This window comes from Littorina saxatilis, linkage group LG7, assembly GCF_037325665.1.
Source record: "Littorina saxatilis isolate snail1 linkage group LG7, US_GU_Lsax_2.0, whole genome shotgun sequence".
Classification (NCBI taxonomy): domain Eukaryota; kingdom Metazoa; phylum Mollusca; class Gastropoda; order Littorinimorpha; family Littorinidae; genus Littorina; species Littorina saxatilis.
In genome coordinates this window covers 29,511,847-29,534,835 of record NC_090251.1, presented here as the reverse complement: position 1 = coordinate 29,534,835, position 22,989 = coordinate 29,511,847, and positions in this window count along the sequence as shown.

Genomic DNA, 22,989 nt, shown 5'->3' with positions numbered 1-22,989 from the left:
TCTTCTATTTTCACGCTGAATTTGCGTGCAGAACAAAGACGTTGATACAGACATTCATTTACCACTGTTTAGTAAGTAAACAACGAAGGTGTGCCTTTAATTCGAAATGGAAGATAATGAGTTAATTCAATTTGCATGATTTGGTTAACCCCTTGAAAGGATACACGGGAAAGAAGAATAATCAAACTAGGAATACCTTGTCGTTCTTTTTTTCTAGAATATATGCACGCCTTTCAGTTTCATGCTTTCATACTCACAAATGTCCCCGTCCTTTTTATATTTAGTCAAGTTTTGACTAAATATTTTAACATCGAGGGGGAATCGAAACGAGGGTCGTGGTGTATGTGCGTATGTGTGTGCGTGCGTGCGTGCGTGTGTGTGTGTGTGTGTGTAGAGCGATTCAGACTAAACTACTGGACCGATCTTTATGAAATTTGACATGAGAGTTCCTGGGTATGAAATCCCCGAATGTTTTTTTCATTTTTTTGATAAATGTCTTTGATGACGTCATATCCGGCTTTTCGTGAAAGTTGAGGCAGCACTGTCACGCCCTCATTTTTCAACCAAATTGGTTCAAATTTTGGTCAAGTAATCTTCGACGAAGCCCGGGGTTCGGTATGGCATTTCAGCTTGGTGGCTTAAAAATTAATTAATGACTTTGGTCATTAAAAATCTGAAAATTGTAAAAAAAAATAACAATTTATAAAACGATCCAAATTTACGTTTATCTTATTCTCCATCATTTGCTGATTCCAAAAACATATAAATATGTTATATTTGGATTAAAAACAAGCTCTGAAAATTAAATATATAAAAATTATTATCAAAATTAAATTGTCCAAATCAATTTAAAAACACATTCATCTTATTCCTTGTCGGTTCCTGATTCCAAAAACATATAGATATGATATGTTTGGATTAAAAACACGCTCAGAAAGTTAAAACAAAGAGAGGTACAGAAAAGCGTGCTATCCTTCTTAGCGCAACTACTACCCCGCTCTTCTTGTCAATTTCACTGCCTTTGCCATGAGCGGTGGACTGACGATGCTACGAGTATACGGTCTTGCTGAACAATGGCAGCTACTTGACTAAATATTGTATTTTCGCCTTACGCGACTTGTTCCTTCTGTATAGATCTGTAACTCTCTTTTCTCTGTTCCTATCTCACTCTGGCTGGCTGTATGTGTGTTTAGATTGCTGGCTGGTTCTCCGTCTCTCCGTTTGGTTCTCTGTCAGTCTCTATCTCTCGCTGTGTTTCTGTCTGTCTGTCTGCCTGTCTGTCTCTCTCTCTCTCTCTCTCTTTGTATCTCTCTGTGTCTCTCTCTCTGTCTCTCTCTGTGTCTCTGTCTCTGTCTCTGTCTCTGTCTCTCCCTCTCTCTCTCTCTCTCTCTCTCTCTCTCTCTCTCTCTCTCTCTCAGAGTCTTACAGACACGTTTTCAAGCTGTCTCCATAGATATTTCCTACAAACTGTTTCTCAATCCGTCTTTCTTGTGTATCTTCCAACTTATCTTAACATTTGTTTATGGGCGGTTGTATTGATCATGATTAATGTATTGTATGGGCAAATACGAAAAACAAATTCAGCGAGACGATTAGCATTCAAACGTGTGTAATGCTTTGTCGCGCATATATCATATTAGTACAATCCCATCCAACCATTTCTTCAGGACAACGTCCCCAGCAAAAACTCAACCCTCATGTTTCGTTCTGTCCTTTTTTGGTTCCCCGGTCAATTAAGAAAAGCGGAAGAGAGAGAGAGAGATTCATATCGTTCGGAAGTTTTTCCAGTCACGCTTCCCTCCACGAGAAACCTCCTTAATTGATTTCCACTTGGGGGTGAATTGTGTGTCTAATCTGCTCTTAATCTTTTTTTTCTTCCCCCAATTCCAAACTCATTACATCATCGTTACGGTGCGAGCGCCTTCTCCTGTTGGGCTCATGGAATTAACGTCAGTTGTTTTACTTCCGGTGACGTTTCTGTTCCCAAATACAGGGCCTCGACAGAGAGAACACGCTGTAATTAATGTTCAGGGGTGGGGGTGGGGGGGGGGTGGGGGGATTTCCCCCCCAGCCACCCAGTTTCATTCCCAAATACAGCTATGTAGCTGAGACGAAGAGCTGTAATTAGACTCATTGGGAAGTTGTTTTTTCCTCCAGTTCTGTTTTGTGAGTCTGAGGTAAAGACGTTTTACGTTTTTTAATTAGTGATTTTTGTACACTTCTATTCATTTGCTTTTTTTATGCTGTATAAGGAATGTTTCCTTTTTAGCTACTAATATTTGGCTTTGTATGTTGCAGAGGGAACTATTCGAAAGGACACCCGCAAGAACTGTAAGCAATGTCATTTACTTTACGTGAAGTTATTGTGCTTTGTTCTTCACGTTTTGATTAATGTTATTCATATAATTACTATGATATCTAAGTCTCTGATTCATTCAAGAATGCACACTAAAAAACACACACTCGAAACCGCTCTCTCTCTCGCCCCCCATCCCCCCCACACACACACACTCCAACACGCATACCTCAACACCCCAAGACCAGTCTTCCTTTATCACATATCAGTGACATGGAAAACACCGGTAAACACGGTTTACGTTTATCGTTTTAACCCAATATTACGCATCTCTTATATCGAAAGTACTGGTCAACAAAGAAAGAAAGAGTAAAAATGAAACGAGCATTACTTTTTCAAGTGCATGTAATACAAAAAAAGAACATTCCATATCTTCTCTTGAATTATTTGCAGTTCTACCCCTATTACGCGTGCGTTGCAACTTAAACACAAAGGTCACTTTTTTTAAATAAAAATAAAAATTCGCAAATTTGCAGCTGTCCGGCAGTCCATCTTTCTTTCGGACACGGCATAGTTGTGTCTTCATTCCCAGTTCCTTCGCGTCTTTAATTGCCTCGATGTTAAAGAGTCTTCAAGGGAGGTGATAGCGCGTTGAGAGACGCCACTAAATAATTATCTCCCTTCCTAGTCTTTGTGTTTTCTTTTCTTCAACAGGGGGAGGACTAAAAATTTCACAATGTCCCGGCATCCCAACCTTTGCGTTTGTTTTCTTGTCAGTCCCCCCCCCCCCCCCACCTTTGGTGGTGTGATACATGATATGTCTTTATTTTTGCTGTCTCTGTCTGTCTGTCTCTCTCTGTCTCTCTGTCTCTCTGTCTCTCTGTCTCTCTGTCTGTCTGTCTGTCTGTCTCTCTCTGTTTCTCTCTCTGTCTCTCTCTCTGTCTCTCTCTGTGTCTCTCTCTGTGTGTGTGTGTCTCTCTCTCTCTCTCTCTCTCTCTCTCTCTCTCTCTCTCTCTCTCTCTCTCTCTCCCCCCACACCTCTCTGTTTGCGGTAACGTTTCTCGCCGCTTTCTTTTCTTCAGTGGCGAAGTATTAGTTTCAATTTATAGACGCTAAGAGAGTCGTTTCGTTTTATATTGAATCAATAACCACAGGGAAGGCCGTGATTTGTTTTCTTTACTTTTCAAGGTAACTGTTGCTCAAAGCCACACGCTTTCCCGTGTTTGACCCACCATCTCAAATATGGCCAGGCTAGCTTTTACATGGTACAAGACCACCCCGCCTCCACTTGGGCACATACCCAAAATCAAGAGCTGTTGAGCTCTCTGAGCAGAGTTGAACACGTTTGATGAACTTCTTCTTCTTCTTCAGCGTTCCAGAATTTGCTGGTTACGTGTGAGCTCGTTTTCCCATTTGGGTTCCCCAAACTACACTCTGAGAACATAGTCAGCTTCACTCCGCTTTCGTTGAGTATAGTAGGCATGCTGGGAATGTTCGTGTTTCTATAACCCACCGAACTCTGACATGGATTACAGGATCTTTTCCGTGCGCACTTGGTCTTGTGCTTGCGTGTACACACGAAGGGGGTTAAGTCACTAACAGGTCTGCACATAAGTTGACCTGGGAGATCGGAAAAATCTACATTCTTAACCCACCAGGCGGCAGCGACCGGGATTCGAACTGATTTCATGACTGACACTGGTGGCTTTTTGTGACTTTGATGTTTCAAAGAATTGTGACTCTCCACAAGTAGCAGTCAGGATGTTGATTTTTGGCAAGTATCTAAGTGGAGGGAAGTTCTTATCCCAGGTTAAAGCCTTGCCAGAGCTTTTATGATGAGCTGAATTATTTTCACGGGAAGGACGCATGCCTTAAAGACCAGGTGATACGAGACGCATGCCTTAAAGACCAGGTGATACGAGAAGATGATACTGTCTTTGGGTACATGTACACAGACGCCTTCGCGTCTCAAACGAAGCCATTCCTTCTCTTCTTCTTCTGTGATGCTCGAATAGACCGTCAGACTAAATCAGTCTTTGTGTTGTTGTTTTGTGTTGCGTGTCGACGTCTACGTTGCAAAACGTGGTTTTTGTTTTGGTTTTGTAACGCATTTGCGTCGACGTGCACGTTAGCAAAACTTGTTTGTTGTTGTTTTGTTATTTTAAAAACAAGAAGTTTTTACCCTTTGTGATGGCCTGATTATTTCAGCCCTAATTGTCCTTTGCATTCTCACTGTTTTGTGTAGAATATGAGAGCTGTTCATTTACATCCGGCCATTCGTAACTTTTTCAGCTCGTAGTATCCTTTTACTTGTTCATTATGTCGTTGTTGCGTTCCATAATGACAATAACAAAAAACATATTTTTGAAGAAGGTAGGTCAAGAAATCGACCAAACTTTCATTTTAAACCACGAACTTTCATTAACAATTTAATTTAAACCCCATTTTCAATGTGCAGTCTCATGCACATTAAACATAAAGAAGATTTCGGCAAGAAATCGACTACAATTGAAGTTGAAACCGCGATTATTCATTAACGTTTTTCTCTCAATAAAGAATTTTCATTGATAATTTCCTCTAAATAAAGAATTTTCATTAATCATGTCCTTTCAATAACAAATTTCCATTAACAATTTCCTCTGTATAACGAATTTGTATGAATGATGTCCTCTGTATAACGAATTTTCATGAATGATTTCCTCTGTATAACGAATTGTCATTAATGTTTTCCTCTCAGAAACGGGTTTCCTCTCACATTGATAGCGTGAATATGCAGTCACAATTTCAAGGTACAGTTATCAGTGTGTAAACTAGTAACGAAATGATTTAAACACACAAAGACTAAAACATGAAAGTATGTAGTTTCCTCAAAAGATCAACCAGAATTGAAGTTTGAAATCACACATGTTCACACACACACGATTACAATAATCTATTGTGTCAGGTTTTTTATCGGGAGACCCCAACTTTAATGTGCGGTCACTTATCAGTCGAAATGATGGAACATATAGAAGTTTTCTTCAGATGATCGACCAGAAACGAGGAGTCTAGCGTATGGTTCATTGTTTGCATTTAGTTGTGAAACCATGGGTTATCATAAACAATTTCAATAAGGACCCAATCTGACAGGATTTCCTCCAAACAGATAGCAGGACCCCAAAGCTTACCAGCCAAAAATCACTCAACATGATATAAACAAAGACTTTTTTCGTCAAGACATCGATCGTTCAGAAGTAAAGTAAGTTTGAATCCACACATTCATCATTTCATTAAAACCATTTCAAGGACCTGATCTCAGTTTCACGTACGCAGGCTGCTAGACCCAAAGTCATTATGTGCAGTCACAAGTAAATGCAAGCAATGAACCGTACGATGGACTCCATCAACGCATGAGTGAGTTATGCGCGGTGGCTACTCTTCAAGCCAGGAGAGCAGGAAAGGCCAGTGTGCAGTGAGAGTGATGCTTCGTGGAAGACCGCTCTTCAGCTTGGGAGAGCAGGAAAGGCCGGCAAAGGGCTGATAGTAGCCCGACCCGGGCTCCTAGCCCCTGTTTAAGGCAGTGGCTGTGAAAAATTAAATCGTCAGATTTTACAATCTCGCGCCTCCAGACTGGCTTTCCTCGGAGAGGAACAAAAAAAATCAACCCGTTGTTGATAGGCTTGGAAAGTCGCAGGCGTAGGCCCCTCTCTCATGAAACGGTTCGCCGTAATGCACATTTTTTTAAATCTCATCTCGGGTCAAAGGAAAAACTGTAAATAAAAAAAGAAAAGAGGGAAGGGAAAAAATAAAAAAAATGAGATTCAAATTTTCCGCGTGGGAGATGCTTGGCTGTTCTCTCACTGGCTGCTTTTTCGCGGGATGGAAAATTGAAAGAAGCTGCGCAATTCTAGTTCTAATCACCTTTTGGGGGCTACAGTGTTGTGCTCTAGTTCACTAATTAAGGCGATTTTTACCAGTGGGGGAGGAGGAGAGTGTGAATGCTGGGAGGGGAGAGAGAGGGGGGCGGGGAAATAGAGAGAGAGGGGAGTGGCTGAATTTGAGAGACGAAGCACGAGAGAGACGACGAAGAGAGAGAGAGAGAGAGAGAGAGAGAGAGAGAGAGAGAGAGAGAGAGAGAGAGAGAGAGAGAGAGAGAGAGAGAGAGAGAGAGAGAGAGAGAGAGTCGACGCGAGAGAAAGAAAGAGAGAGAGAGCGAGAGAGAGAGAAAGAGAGAGAGAGAGAGAGAGAGAGTCGAAGCGAGAGAAAGAAAGAGAGAGAGAGAGAGAAAGAGAGGGAGAGAGAGAGAAAGAGAGAGAGACAGAGAAAGAGAGAGAGAATCGAAGCGAGAGAAAGAAAGAGAGAGAGAGAGAGAGAGAGAGAGAGAAAGAGGGGGAGAGAGAGAGAAAGAGAGAGAGACAGAGAAAGAGAGAGAGATAGACAGAGAAAGAGAGAGAGACAGAGAAAGAGAGAGACAGACAGAGAAAGAGAGAGAGAAACAGAGAAAGAGAGAGAAAAAGAGAGAGAGAGAAAGAAAAAGGGAGAGGAAGAGAGATTGAGAGAGAGAGAGAGAGTGAGAGAGAGAGAGAGACAGAGAGAGACAGACAGACAGACAGACAGACAGACAGACAGACGACAGACAGACAGAGACAGAGACACAGAGACAGAGAGAGAAAGACAGAGAAACACAGAAAGATGGATCCGTTACAAATTCATAAAAATGGTAGGTTGTGGCGAAAGATGGGAGAGGACACGGCTTTCCGTGGCAAGACGAACAAAGAAAATATTGACTGAATGTAAAAACAAACAAGGAAACATTTTAACAAAGAAAACCTGAAATCAGAACAAAAACAAGCATACAACAGTACACTATCGGTTTAGCACTTAGCTAAGATGGAGTGGAGAGGAGGAAAAGAGATAAGTAAACGGTACATAAAGACAGATTGTGTCTTCTTTTCCGTTCCCTCTTCGCAATCTTTAGTCCGTCAGTCTGTCCGTCAGTCCGTCCGCCTGTCCATCGGTCTTTCCGTCTCTCTGTCTGTCCGCCTACCTGCGTATCTGTGTTCCCTTGGGCATGCAGATACTTAACAGAGCGATACATAAAAAGAGACAGGCAGACGGACGAACAGACAGACAGTCAAGACAGACAGACAGACAGACAGACAGACAGACAGATAGACACACAGACACACAGGTGGACAGACACACAGACACACAGAGAGGGAGGAGAGGGGTACACAAGCTTAACGTTCAAATTGTCACTCGGTATAGGGCACAGCTCACAGTTTGTTGTTGCGGAAGAAAAAAGGCTGTGCAATGTCATTACCTTAAAGCTTTAAACACGTGCACCGGGCGAGAAATAAAGCGCTTACAGTAAAGGACTCCTCGTCAAGGGATATCACAGAGATTTCCCATTACGCTGGAAACGAGGTGTGAAAACCAGACTCACAACAGAGCGTAATCCACAACTTCCGACGTGTAAAATCCCATTCAAAGTTTCGTTTGACGGACTATAAAATTACTTTGAAGGGTGCTTTTGACTCAGTGGAGCGCTGACTGCCCGATGAAGACTTGTTTTCTGCTTCGAAAGAAAGACTGTGAAGTATTTGCTTGTTTGTCCTCCGTGAACTTATTAACAGCTCTGCTATGTATTTTCCCTTGATTCCACATCAAAAATAACTCTGTGATTGATTCCAGAAAAGACGTTTGTTCAAAGAAAACAGAATCCCTAAGATTGGGCAGGTACGCTCCGTAAATGGCATCAAATTAAACATGATAAAAGGACAGAGGAAAAAAAACCAAGGAAAAAACCCATCAAACATGATCTAAGGAGAAAACTCCAAGGGGAGTTAACATTCTTGGGAGTAATGCGGACCGAGACACCTTGTACCTGAGAAAAAAAGAAATGAACAAACGAGTTTTATGTCAAAATTGACTGATGCTAATTACACATTAACATGCTTCCATTTGAAACTTCGAGGTCTTCATCGGGGATTGACGCCCGACCAAAGGTAATTGAAGCCCGACGGAGCGGAGCGACGGAGGGCTTCAATTAGACTTTGGGAGGGCGTCAATCCCCGATGAAGACCTCGAAGTTTCAAATGGAAGCATGTTAATGTTATTGTAATTCAATTTGACGACGATCTCTTTCCTGCTTTCATGCGGTTGTAAACAGACAGAATTGGTTCTGTTCTGTTCACACACTACTTTCAGTCCACCTACCTGCAAGGGTCAAGTCCCAAGAAATATGTCTCTGTATTCCTATCGTATCACTCTGCTCCTGTTTTGTTTTCTTTCACACACATTTTCCCTTCTTTTTTTACGGGTTTTTGGACAGCAAACTCTAAAACAAATTATTTTCATCACAAAAGCAATCTTTGGAATTGACTGACGTAGTCCGGAAGAATTCATGCATCACTTCGCATACCTTATGGTCTCGGTATTTCGTTGGCCTTCATATTTCCTACTTGTAAAATGACCTTCAAAGCTAACCGAGACTAGTTGAGGCTGTATCAATGCGCCTCGCCAGCAGGTTGTTAATGGATTTTTTAGCGAGTGGTTATCGACAATAAATGACCGGTAATTTTAAATGAGTTGGGGCATTCTGACCAATCACAGGATCTGTTTCATTAAAACGCAAACTTGATTGAATTACAATATAAGTTGAAATCGCTATTTCCAATCGTTGCTGATGCTTGCACGATAAGTGTTTCTTCACAGGGTGACTTTCATCCTCATCATTATTAGGCTTAAATTAGTACAAGAGTTCGCATCACAGGGAAATCACCAGGCAAAAATATAGTACACGTATAGGGAGACCCGATAACGTAGCAGAGCAAATACAACATCAAAAATTACACACACAAAAACCTCATGAAATGAATAAAAAGAAAATAAGAGAAAAGAAACAAACAAATAATTATAAGAAAGTAACAGCATTTAATAATCGCTGCCTGCAATCCGTCGATCGATCACTGAAATTATAACTAAAGCAAAAGAAAACATCTTCACAAAAGTCCATTTTCACAAAATGAGGACAAGGGAAAAACAAACTCTTTTCTAGTGAGCAGGGAAATACACACACACACATACACACACAGAGACCCACAGACACACAGACCCCCCCACACACACACACACACGCGCACACACACGCACACACACACACACACACACACACACACACACACACACACACACACACACACGGAAAGCATAAGGAGAGATAATTGATCAGACTCTCTGATCATAGTCTATCGATTCATACGAAGACAAATCTGGGAATATTTGTAATTGAAAGCAAAAACAATCCCACCGATCCCACACTTTTTCTCCCGATACCCTTCGGGAGTGAAACGCGAAAGGAATAGACAGTTCAATTCCAGATCTCCCCAAAAATACCCTTTGCCTAATCCACCGCATGTTTATAAGAAGAGAGTCTAGGAAGGAGGAAAAATGAGTGTCTTTTTACATTTAGTCAAGTTTTGACTAAATGTTTTAACATAGAGGTGGAATCGAGACGAGGGTCATGGTGTATGTGTGTATGTGTGTGTGTGTGTGTGTGTGCGTGTGTGTGTGTAGAGCGATTCAGAGTAAACTACTGGACCGATCTTTATGAAATTTGACATGAGAGTTCCTGGGTATGATATCCCCGGATTTTTTTTCATTTTTTCGATAAATGTCTTTGATGACGTCATATCCGGCTTTTTGTAAAAGTTGAGGCGGCACTGTCACACCCTCATTTTTCAATCAAATTGATTGAAATTTTGGCCAAGCAATCTTCGACGAAGGCCGGACTTCGGTATTGCATTTCAGCTTAAAAATTAATTAATGACTTTGGTCATTAAAAATCTAAAAATTGTAAAAAAAAACATTATTTATAAAACGATCCAAATTTACGTTCATCTTATTCTTCATCATTTTCTGATTCCAGAAACATATAAATATGTTATATTTGGATTAAAAACAAGCTCTGAAAATTAAAAAAATTAAAAATTATGATCAAAATTAAATTTTCGAAATCAATTTAAAAACACTTTCATCTTATTCCTTGTCGGTTCCTGATTCCAAAATCATATAGATATGATATGTTTGGATTAAAAACACGCTCAGAAAGTTAAATCGAAGAGAGGTACAGTAAAGCGTGCTATGAAGCACAGCGCAACCGCTACCGCGCCACACAGGCTCGTCACTTTCACTGCCTTTTGCACTAGCGGCGGACTACGTTCAATTTCATTCTGTGAGTTCCACAGCTTGACTAAATGTAGTAATTTTGCCTTACGCGACTTGTTTCTTTTTTGGGAGACATAACAGCTTGCCTTGATTTGATTTGGTCCGGGTAATGAATCGCGTAGGCCAACTGCTTTACATGAGGTTCGGTTTGTCCTCGCCGCGCTGGAGTTTCATGTTCTATCGTTGGGATGATGTTTGTCTGCCTTGTCTGTCTCTTTTTCTGTCTGTCTGTGTGTTTCCGTCCGCCTTCTTTTTTCGCTAGATCTGCTGCTTCTTCTTTTTACATTTAGTCAAGTTTTGACTTCTTGTTACATTTAGTCAAGTTTTGACTAAATGTTTTAACATAGGGGGGGAATCGAGACGAGGGTCGTGGTGTATGTGTGTGTGTACACGTGTGTGTGTGTGTGTCTGTCTGTGCGTGTGTGTGTGTAGAGCGATTCAGACCAAACTACTGGACCGATCTTTATGAAATTTTACATGAGAGTTCCTGGGAATGATATCCCGGGACTTTTTTTCTTTTTTTCGATAAATACCTTTGATGACGTCATATCCGGCTTTTTGTAAAAGTTGAGGCGGCACTGTCACACCCTCATTTTTCAATCAAATTGATTGAAATTTTGGCCAAGCAATCTTCGACGAAGGCCGGACTTCGGTATTGCATTTCAGCATGGTGGCTTAAAAATTAATTAATGACTTTGGTCATTAAAAATCTGAAAATTGTAAAAAAAAAAATTTTTATAATACGATCCAAATTTACGTTCATCTTATTCTTCATCATTTTCTGATTCCAGAAACATATAAATATGTTATATTTGGATTAAAAACAAGCTCTGAAAATTAAAAATATAAAAATTATGATCAAAATTAAATTTTCGAAATCAACTTAAAAACTTTCATCTTATTCCTTGTCGGTTCCTGATTCCAAAAACATATAGATATAATATGTTTGGATTAAAAACACGCTCAGAAAGTTAAAACGAAGAGAGGTACAGAAAAGCGTGCTATGAAGCACAGCGCAACCGCTACTGCGCCAAACAGGCTCGTCACTTTCACTGCCTTTTGCACTAGCGGCGGACTACGTTCAGTTTCATTCTGTGAGTTCCACAGCTTGACTAAAATAATGTAGAAATTTCGCCTTACGCGACTTGTTCCTCTTTTTCTTTGTTTCTTTTTCTTCTTTTCTTCTTTTCACTCTCTCTCTCTCTCTCTCTCTCTCTCTCTCTCTCTCTCTCTCTCTCCCGTTCGCTCGCTCTCTCTCTCCCGTTCGCTCGCTCTCTCTCTCTCCCGTTCGCTCTCTCTCTCTCTCTCGTTCTCTCTCTCTCTCTCTCTCTCTCTCTCTCTCTCTCTCTCTCTCTCTTTCTCTCTCTGTCTCTGTCGCTCTCTCTCTCTATCTCTTTCTCTCTCTGTCTCTGTCGCTATCTCTCTCTCTCTCTATCTCTCTTTCGCTCTCTCTTTCGCTCTCTCTTTCGCTCTCTCTCCCTCTCTCTCTCTCTCTCTCTCTCTCTCTCTCTCTCTCTCTCTCTCTCTCTCTCTCTCTCTCTCTCTCTCTCTCTCTCTCTCTCTCTCTGGACAGGGCAGGTTGGAAGAATAGGCTTTGCCTAAAACCTTTATCCTTTTGTAATAAAGTTCTGAGTCTGAGTCTGAGTCTGAGTCTCTCTCACTCTCTCTCTCTCTCTTTCCTCGCCCAGTCTTCTTCTTCTTCCTCTTCTTCTTCCGAATCATGAACTGGATCCTTTCTGACGTTTTAGTCTCGCTCTCGGTCTTAATTTACGCATACACACACACACAGACACGCACACTCACACTCAAGCCACCCCTTCCCACACCCCCTACCAAACCCCAACACGGCCACCCCCATAAACAAAATCTAGCATCAAAAAACAGACAGGGCTAGGCCGCAGGTTATTCGAGGCAAACGCTGCCGGTGTCTTATCAACCCGTTGCACGTCCACCAAGGTAAAGATAACGTCGGCCTGTCGTGTCTCCAATCTCTCTGCAATCCGCGCTAAATCCTCTGCCAAATCATGCGGTAAATCCCGCCGCACAGTCGTCTGGGGTCCTGAATTGTGATTGGAGGAATCACCCAGCTTGCGGGGCCCTGGACCATGGCTAATTAGAGACAGTTCCGCTATGACGCTTATGGGCAGTGGTCGATATGCACTGACGGTGGTAATAATGATAGAGAGGTGTTTGGGGCCCGGAGTGTGGATAACTGTGGTCATGGATCACCAGAGTTACAAGAATGGTGGGGGATGTTTTTGGTGCAGTTTTGGACCCTGTATCATGGGTTGAACGCGGACAAACTGATAATCTTGCAATACTACCCCAACCCCCCCCCCCCCACACACACACACACCTCATACACACATATTTATATAATTACACGTATGCACGCACACACACGCACACACACATACACTAACATACACACACACACACACACACACACACACACACACACACACACAAAACACACACACACGTTTCATTTTTCCTTGATATAATTTCTTCCCAACCAGACAGAGAATGGAATACTCTATCATCTTGAACGGGGCAATCAGGAACCGCTTCTACGTATCGTGGTGACGCATTGTTGTTGTTCACTACCTTTTCCATGTCTATGTCTTAGGTTTGTGCATACTACTTTGGGAAGTAATCATGCAGCAGGGTCGACGTTTGGCATCGGCAGTTTGCTAAACGTCGAAACCCACTTCAAATCGCAGAAAATTTGCCATTTTGACTGTAAATTTTGACGAAGATCAACCAGACTTGCCTCACACCTGGAGGTCAACACACTCTGGAGGCCCGTGTGGTAATTCTAAGCTCTAGCTTCTAAATCAGTGAAGAACATGAACATTTGTCATTTTTTTAAACAAATTTAACACCTCAGTGACATTGGAATTTCACAACAGACAATCAGACTTGGGTCATAATCTTGAAGTAACCAAACCCTGGCAGTTTGTGAGATATATAAATATATATATATATATATAGCTTCAACGACATAAAAGAAAAACTGGACCCCACTGTGACCTTCAAAAAGACGAGGTTCATGTCTGGGTGTCATCATACTTGCGAAGTGGGATACATTTCAAAGAGCTAGCTTCATTACCGTTCGGGAAAAAAGACACCAATAAGGACAAATTGTCGAAGTACGATGAGAAAGAAGGCCAGGGAAAGAAAGAGAGAGAACGAGAGAGAGAGAGAGAGACAGAGACAGAGAGACAGACAGACAGACAGACAGACAAACAGACAGACACAGACAGACAGAGAGAGAAAGAGAGACAGACACAGAGAGAGAAAAAAATAGAGGGTGAGAGGAGGGAGAGGGGAGTGCGGGAGAAATTCAGCAGAGACTCGAGAAAGATGATTTACTGACCCGTATCGTTATTCAACCTCAGGGAGAAAATGATTAAATTAAACAAGCTTTTCTTTTTCTGCTCTTCTTCTTTTCCCCCTTCCGTTTGATTCATTCCCCACTCAATCGTATCAAAAGACAAGGCGTGAACCTCTCCTTGTCCAGGCCGGCGCCATGTTGATTTAGCGCCCTCTACGGGCAAACAGGCGCAGCAGGAACGACAACCGCTGCGGGGTAACAGATCAAATAGAGCTGGGGACGCCTGCCAGACTTTATCTTGTTCACTTTGAAGTGTCAGCCTTGGAGGGAAGTATCAACATGGCTTGACACAACACCGACCGATTCTAGTCGCAAGTTCCCATGCTCTGCGGTGAATAACAAATTGTACGCCCACTGAACAGGCAAAGGACTGAGACGAGACATGAGGCATGAGACATGAGACGGATTGGTTTCGGAGGGGGGGGGGGGGGGGTGGTCAAAAGAACATCTACATCAGCATGAGTTGAAACAATGTTGACTGTGGACCACTGTGGTGAATAACACTGACATCGAAGAGCTACAAGTACCATCAAGGGCGTTCAAGGTTTTTCCGAGGAGTTCACAGGTTACAGTTGAGACACTGTTGAATCTAGTTCCAAGTACATATTTATGTATCATGGTCTCTGCCTTCTCATAAAGAGTACTGTCACAGTAAACCTCGATCAAAGTAGTTCTAGGCTTGGCTTGATTGAGCCGTAGTTTCGAATCCACCATGGGTTGATACACAACTGACAGATTATATTCATAAGTAACACGGTTGGCAGTGAATAACAAAATGTACGCTTTTGACCACAGTGCCATTTTAGAAGTTCAAGGTTTGACTGAAATGGGCCACGGTCTTAAAGAAACCTTTCCGGCATATCAACCTGTATTGACAATGTATCGAGCGAAACTATTCGCAAGTTCATGTAACATGGTCTGTGATTGCAAACTGTACAGCCATAATAGCACTAGTAGTGAGTTCAAGGTTTGACTGTCCACGATAACACCTTTTTTGAATACAATTCGCAGCCCCTATACCCTCAAAGAGCCCACGTATTTCAAATGCAAACTTTCCTTTTTATTGTACTCTTTAGCGCGTTTAACTGGTTTGTCTGAAATTTAGAAGCTTGTGTAGTTCTTCCTATTCAAGAACCGGGTCACATATGTTTCACATGATTCGAGAAAACGGGCATAATTTATAACTTGTTTAAAAAATAAATAAAAAATAGACCGTCCTGAAACCCGTAACCTGAAATCCCCCTTCTTGTCCTAATCACGTGGTTGGGATAAGGCATGTGATTGGATGGATGAATGAGAAATTAGGTAATGCAGGTCAGGTCCAAACAAGCAAACATCATGTTATTCTGATATTTTTTTCTAACATGCCTTTAACTATGGAACTAACGTTTTTAGGTCTAAACAATTATGCTCGATGTGGAAATATTGAGTCTTGAGCCTAGAAACGTATCAGATGTCACGTTTGGCGAAAAACTTTCCATGAAGGTTCTTGGCTAAACATAAACAATTAGCGTTCACGCGATAACTAGTCAACATTCAATTTCTCTGTAAATTAATACCAGACGAACGGACGAGTCCCGACAAAAAGTGTCACCCCCCGCCCCCCCCCCCCCCCCCCCCTCACCCCCACCCCTCGTCGATACCGACACTATCCCGGCTTTCCATAGGGGCAATGGCCGAGAAGACTCGTGACAGTTCTCTTAGTAGTGATCGCGGCCGGCGGAAGTCACAGCATGGTTGTCTCCCTTCTCATGGCTTATCGTTCCCGGCATTAGCCCTCATGCTAGCTGAGCACATGTGGAGTGGGAATTATGGAAGAAGCGAGATTACTCCTCGCATTGATTTCCCTTCCCGCGTTGAGCGGATTGCTACAGCTGTTAATCAGTGATCCTCTCTGGCGTGAAGACCTATCCCATTGTTTTTACCTCTTAACACGTGCAGAAGTCACACGTTGGTTCCAGAATAGTCTTTGAGTCAAGTCACTGGCGCTAAAAGCAGGTTAAAAGTACCTTGCTTCTTATAAAACTCATCATGTCATATCATTGTTTTTACCTCTCAACGCGTGCAGAAGTCACACTTTGCTTCCTCAATAGTCTTTGAGTCAAGTCACTGGCGCTTAAAGAAGTTAAAAGTACCTTGGTTCTTGTGAAATGTCATTTTCCAATTAGGCCCTATGTCATTGTTACATTTAGTCAAGTTTTGACTAAATGTTTTAACATAGAGGGGGAATCGAGACGAGGGTCGTGGTGTATGTGTGTGTGTGTGTGTGTGTGTGTCTGTAGAGCGATTCAGAGTAAACTACTGGACCGATCTTTATGAAATTTGACATGAGAGTTCCTGGGTATGATATCCCCGGACGTTTTTTTCTTTTTTTCGATAAATACCTTTGATGACGTCATATCCGGCTTTTTGTAAAAGTTGAGGCGGCACTGTCACACCCTCATTTTTCAATCAAATTGATTGAAAGTTTGGCCAAGCAATCTTCGACAAAGGCCGGACTTTGGTATTGCATTTCAGCTTGGTGGCTTAAAAATTAATTAATGACTTTGGTCATTAAAAATCTGAAAATTGTAAAAAAAAAAAAAATTTTATAAAACGATCCAAACTTACGTTCATCTTATTCTTCATCATTTTCTGATTCCAAAAACATATAAATATGTTATATTTGGATTAAAAACAAGCTCTGAAAATTAAAAAAATTAAAAATCATGATCAAAATAAAATTTTCGAAATCAATTTAAAAACACTTTCATCTTATTCCTTGTCGGTTCCTGATTCCAAAAACATATCTATAGATATGATATGTTTGGATTAAAAACACGCTCAGAAAGTTAAAACGAAGAGAGGTACAGTAAAGCGTGCTATGAAGCACAGCGCAACCGCTACCGCGCCAAACAGGCTCGTCACTTTCACTGCCTTTTGCACTAGCGGCGGACTACGTTCAATTTCATTCTGTGAGTTCCACAGCTTGAGTAAATGTAGTAATTTCGCCTTACGCGACTTGTTTTTACTTCTCAACATGTGCAGAAGGCGATCACACGTTGCTTCCCAAATGGTCTTTGATCCAAGTTACTGGCGCTTAAAGAAGGCTAAAAGTACCTTGCTTCTTATGAAACGAATCATGTCATAGTCCTATTATGTCATTGTTTTTACCTCTCAACGCGTGCATATTCACACTTTGCTTCCCAAAAAGTCTTTGAGCCAAACTACTTGTGCGTAAAGAACATTAAAAGTACCTTGCTCTTTTTGAAACCCGTTATGTCATTGTCCTATTATGTCATTGTTTTTAGCTGTCAACGGGTGCAGAAATTATACTTTGCTTCCCAAATTAAGAGTCTTTGAGCTAAGTTACTGGCGCTTAAAGAAAGTTAAAAGTGCCTTGCTCTTTATGAAACGCATCATGTCATTGTCCCATTATGTCATTGTTTTTACCTCTCAACGCGCGCAGAAAACACACTTTGATTTCTAGATAGTCTTTGGGCCACGTAACAGGCGCTTGACGAACGTTTAAAATACCTTGCTTCATATGAAACCCATCATCTCATGTCATTGTTCTTACCTCTGAACGCGTGCATAAATCACACTTTGCTTCCCAAATAGTCTTTGGGCCACGTAACAGGCGCTTGACGAACGTTTAAAATACCTTGCTTCATAGGAAACCCATCATGTCATAATAATAATAATAATATGGGAGATTTATAGAGCGCTTTACGTTCTCTAAGCGCTTTACAATGAAAAAACCCATACATATACATACAAAGCCATACATACATAAAAACCATACATATACCTTTGCCGATGACACGCAGCTCCAGAACAGCGCCAAGCCGGAGGACGTTGACGATCTCCTTGGATCCATCTCCAGTTGTTTCACTGACATCAAGAACTGGATGACTGAGAACAAGCTGAAGCTGAACAGTGAGAAGACGGAGGCCCTTCTCGTTGGAACACGACAGAAGATTGCTTCCCTCACTGTGACCGACCTCCAGCTGGATGACGCGACTGTTCCATTCTCCCCTGCTGTCAAGAGCCTTGGCGTCTTTCTCGACTCCACTCTCTCCATGCAGACACACATCTCCTTCATCATCAAGACCTGCTTTTTCCACCTACGACGCATCGCCTCCATCCGTCGCTACCTCACCCACGACGCCTGTGTCAAGCTGGTTGTCTCCCTCATCTTCAGTCGTCTGGACTACTGCAACTCCCTTCTGGCTGGCCTCCCCGCCTCATCCATTCATGGCCTACAACGAGTCCAGAACGCCGCTGCCAGGCTGACGTTGAGGAAGACGAAGTGAGACCACATCACCCCCCTACTTCGCTCCTTGCACTGGCTCCCTGTCAACACCCGAATCTCCTACAAACTGTCCACTCTGGTCTACAAGTGTCTCAACGACTCTGCTCCCGAGTACCTTCAATCCTCCCTGGACCTGTACACCCAGCCCTCCGACCGTCCCCTTCGTTCTGCTGCTGACCCTCTCCGCCTCCACATCCCTCGCTCGAAACTCGCATCTGCTGGTCAGCGTGCATTTCCCTCCGCGGGCCCCTCCGTCTGGAACTCCCTGCCGCTTGAGCTTCGCCAGAGCCCCTCTCTTGACGCGTTCAAGAGGAGGTTGAAGACTCAGTTCTTCCCGTAGCTGGCTGCGACTTTCATGCTCGACGTGATGTGCTGTGCCCCAAAAGACATTCTTGTGCTGTGCTCTGTGAGAGGTGTTTTCTTTGTGCTTAATATTATTTTGTTTGACCTAGCTATTGATGTGTACATTGTTGTTAAACAGTTGTTTGTTTACCAGGGTTTGCTAGTGTGTGATAGGGTTCGTGTCCGTCTGAAGATGTTAGTTTCTTTGTTAGTCCTGTGTTGACAACTCTTCGACAAGCGCTTAGAACTGTACCCACGGAATACGCGCTATATAAGCTTCATATTGATTGATTGATTGATTGATATACATACTTTCGCTGCAGGCCTAGGATGTATTATTTTGAACCTGTATTTGTTAATAGTTAAACCAATGTGTATCCTAAAAATGTCTCAGTTACATAAAGAAATCTCACTTTCGTAACATGGTTTCCACTCAGTGGTACACAGGTCGTGAGAATAACCCATATATCTATACAACATAGCTCACATACGGGATTGAAATAGTACTTTTAAAGGTATGTATCTTTAACGCTTCCTACGCAAGACATGGACCCCATTTCTCGAGGTGTAAAGCCAAAACAGTAACCACAGACTATACCTCCCACGCAGTGGTTAGTCAACCCGACCACCTTAATCCAACTAAACATTTTCTTTTCATCATTAGCCGTTTTACCCTCCAGCCACAGACAAGCCAATGGTCAACGCAAATTTAACCCGCCTTTGAGGACTCTTGGTTGTCCCGAAATGGAAGTCATGGCATTTCTTGTAACCATCCAAGGACGTGTTTGTTATCCTCTGTGTAAAAGATTACCATTGTAACCGTCTAAAGGTCTGATGACCACTGATTGTTCAAGTCGAAGAAAAGTTAGTTGTGGCCGCCGTCAGTTCTCGAGAAAGGCTGTTGAGGAAGAATAAGAATAAGAATAAGAATACTTTATTATCTCATAGAGAAATTCAGGCGTGGTACATAACAATAATACAAACAGGACATTGTTTTACAGAAGACATATAGCACTATATGACAGGGCATGTTATAAACACACCTCCCACATACCTTTCTGGCCATTCCTTGCATTGTGCTTACGCATTCAGTCATGAACACATCCATGTCTCACTTACACATCGCACACATGGACATTCTTATACGCTCAACTTACCCATTCACACATGGACATTCGACCACGCTCCACTTACACATTCTTATACGCTCCACTTACACATTCACACATGGGCATTCTTATATGCTCCACTTACACATTCCCACATGGACATTTGACTACGCCCACTTACACATTCCCACACGGGCATCTTTAAAGCACTGCGCTTACAAGTTGAAATTTGTGGGAGGTCGACAATTGTTAATGTTGACGTGGAATTGTCGACCTAATTTAAGAATAATTTGGAATGGGGGCGGGGTTGGGGTTTCGGGGAATACATTGGTGGGTTCTGGTTAGGACTGGCCAGCCTAGGAACGGAATCGGGGAAGGACGGGATGGGATGGCGATTGCGACGGCAAGTTAGTGCCTTGTGGTTGGATGGAAGAGAATGTTTTTCTGTGCCACAAAATACCGGTAAACATGCAGATTACAAATGGCTGAAACTGTGAAACTATGTTAATATTTTCAGTAACGATCAGCTCGAGTTATTCTTACATAAAAACCTTCATATGACTAGTAGAAGGCTTGAATGCAAACCATTTTTTATTCTGGCCTTTCTGCAGCAGGGACCTGCACAAGTCAAAATTAAAAATGAGCTTCATAAAAATCATTGCAACCAGCCTTGGAATCCCTTTGGCATCAGAAAAACAACAACAAAAACAAAAGAGTAAAATGTTTTGCCTTCAAGAGAATCAAGTTTTACCAAGCAAATGATACTCTTGTAGAACAGAAGATGTTCAATTTTTAAAAATGGATTTGACTCTTTTGTTGTTGTTGTTGTTGTTGTTGTTGTTGTTGTTGTTGTTGTTGTTGTTGTTGTTGTTGTTGTTGTTGTTGTTGTTCTGATGCCAAAGGTAATCCAATATTGCTTGCAATGACTTTTATGAAGCTCATCTAAAATTTTGTTTTACAACAGTGTCATTCGCTTTGTAAAATCTTGCGTCTCTTGAAGGCAAAAGATGTCAGACCTTTGTGTAACCGAAGCTCTCTATCCGTTGCTAGCTCTCGAATGATTATGCACAACGAAAACAGCAATGGAAAGGGAAAAACGGTAGACGGTGCTGGGCGGAAAACAGTGCAGAACTCAAAGACGAAAAATGATCACGTCGCGGTAATAGGAAGAAACAAACATACAAAAGCACAGGAGAGAGGAAGGGAGACACATTATAAAGACGCAGCAAGAGCGAGAGAGAGAGAGAGAGAGAGAGAGAGAGAGAGAGACAGAGAGACAGAGAGAGACAGAGAGAGAGAGACACACACACACACACACACACGCGCGCGCGCACGGCGCACACACACAAACACGCACAACACGCACGCACACACACACACACACACACACACGCACGCACGCACACACACACACACACACGCACGCACGCACACACACACACACAAAGAGAGAGAGAGACAGAGGCAATCAGACATAAATTAAAAGCGTAAGAGGAAGAGAGAGAAAATGGTGTATTGTGTATCTAGGCCTCTTCCACCGACACCCGCTTACCCCTCCCCTCCCTCCCCCCCCCCCCCCCACCTACCCCCTCCCCACTCCTTCGTCTCAAACTGAACTCCTGTCAAGATCTGAGGCAATCACGATCGACAACTCTTGCGGGTGCGTGGCTTGAGTTGTTCCCCGTAACACACGCGGGAGTTTCGCACAAACTCGTCTGCCAATTGTCATGATCGAGTTATCTCCCCTAGTTCTGATGCGCTGTGATGGGGAGCAGAAATCTGTTTGGTGGGGGAGGGGGGAGGGAGGGGCAGATGGGGCAAGCTGAGAGGTAGAAGAGTTAGGCGCCGCAGGTATCACCTAGCGTGTCAATAGGCCTACCAATTGGACTGAAAAGGAGGTAAAAAGCGGAGAGAGATGGAGACCAATTGAGAGAGAGAGAGAGAGAGAGAGAGAGAGAGAGAGAGAGAGAGAGAGAGAGAGGGAGAGGGAGAAAGAGAGAGTGGGAGAGGGACAAGACAAGACAAGACAAGACAAAATCTTTATTATCGAGGGTAATAGATTTTTTTTTTTTTTTTTTTTTGAATCCTCCTCGCTGTCGTTCGTCGGGGCGTAGCACTGGATTACGTCCATGTTAATCCTCTTTTTCTTAGTCCGGAAGGAGGCTGTCATAATCCGTGGGCCATGTGCTTCCCATCCAAGTAGGGCTCCCTGTGCTGACTTGGACAACATCATGGCCACGCCCTGGGTGTGTGCTGCGTCTTCCTGCTCGTGCCCCGAGAACAGCAGTAGCTCGCCGGAAATCAGTCGTTTCTGCCCGGAACCAGTCCATCTTGCCTCGCTGATTCCCATGATGTTGAGGTTGTACCTTCTCATCTCTGCGGCCACTTGTGCTGACTTCCCGGTCTCATACATGGTCCGTACGTTCCATGTACCTATGGTGGTGGTGGTCCTGGTTGTGAGGATGGTCGTCGGCCTGACGGCTTCCGGATTTCTCTGGCTTTCACCGCCCGGCGTCATATTCCTTCCAGCTGGAGGTCCATCTTCTCCCAGGTCCGAGATTTCCGTTGGTTGTCTTCTTGGCGTTTCTGTAGCTAGTGGTTTTTTTTTACGGGGTGGGGTAGCTAGCCCCACGCCCAACCCTCCTCCTTTTTCAGCCGGGCTTGGGACCGTCCTAGGCGGAGTTCGAGGGTAATAGATAAGCAAGAATATTGCTTTTTTACATCCAGCCCTCGCCCTAATATAGGGTCAACAAGAACAGAAAACAATATAATCAAAGAACTATCACATCAAACTTAATACATTATAACTGTATATACAGGTACAAATTTAAAAAATAAATTGTCATACTGCATTTTAAGTACAATTTCCAATGATAAAAAGTGTCAATTTTTAACATAACTTAATTTAGATCTGCATATTATTATAATTTTGTTTAACATGCACATACATTTTAAATGAATTGATGAACCATTCAGCACATGTTTAGTTGCATTATGTGCGACATATAATTTTTTTGAAGCTGTCTGTGTTTGTTTTATCCTTAAGAAAAATAGGCAGTGAGTTCCATAGGACCGCACCTGAATAAAGAAGGCTTGATTTGAAAAGGTCAATACGTGGAGTCGGTGTTATGATTTTTAGTCTGTTATAGTTCAAAATAAAATTATCACGTAATGTCTCCGGTGCATATCCTGACATCACTTTATGCATTATAACACCTTTATTATACATTAATCTTTTTTTAAATGGTAATACTTGCAAATTTTTATAATCAGAATCTGAAGGAGTGTGATTTTTTAGCATAATAAGCTTAACTGCTCTTCTGTGAAGACTGGCTAAAGGTTT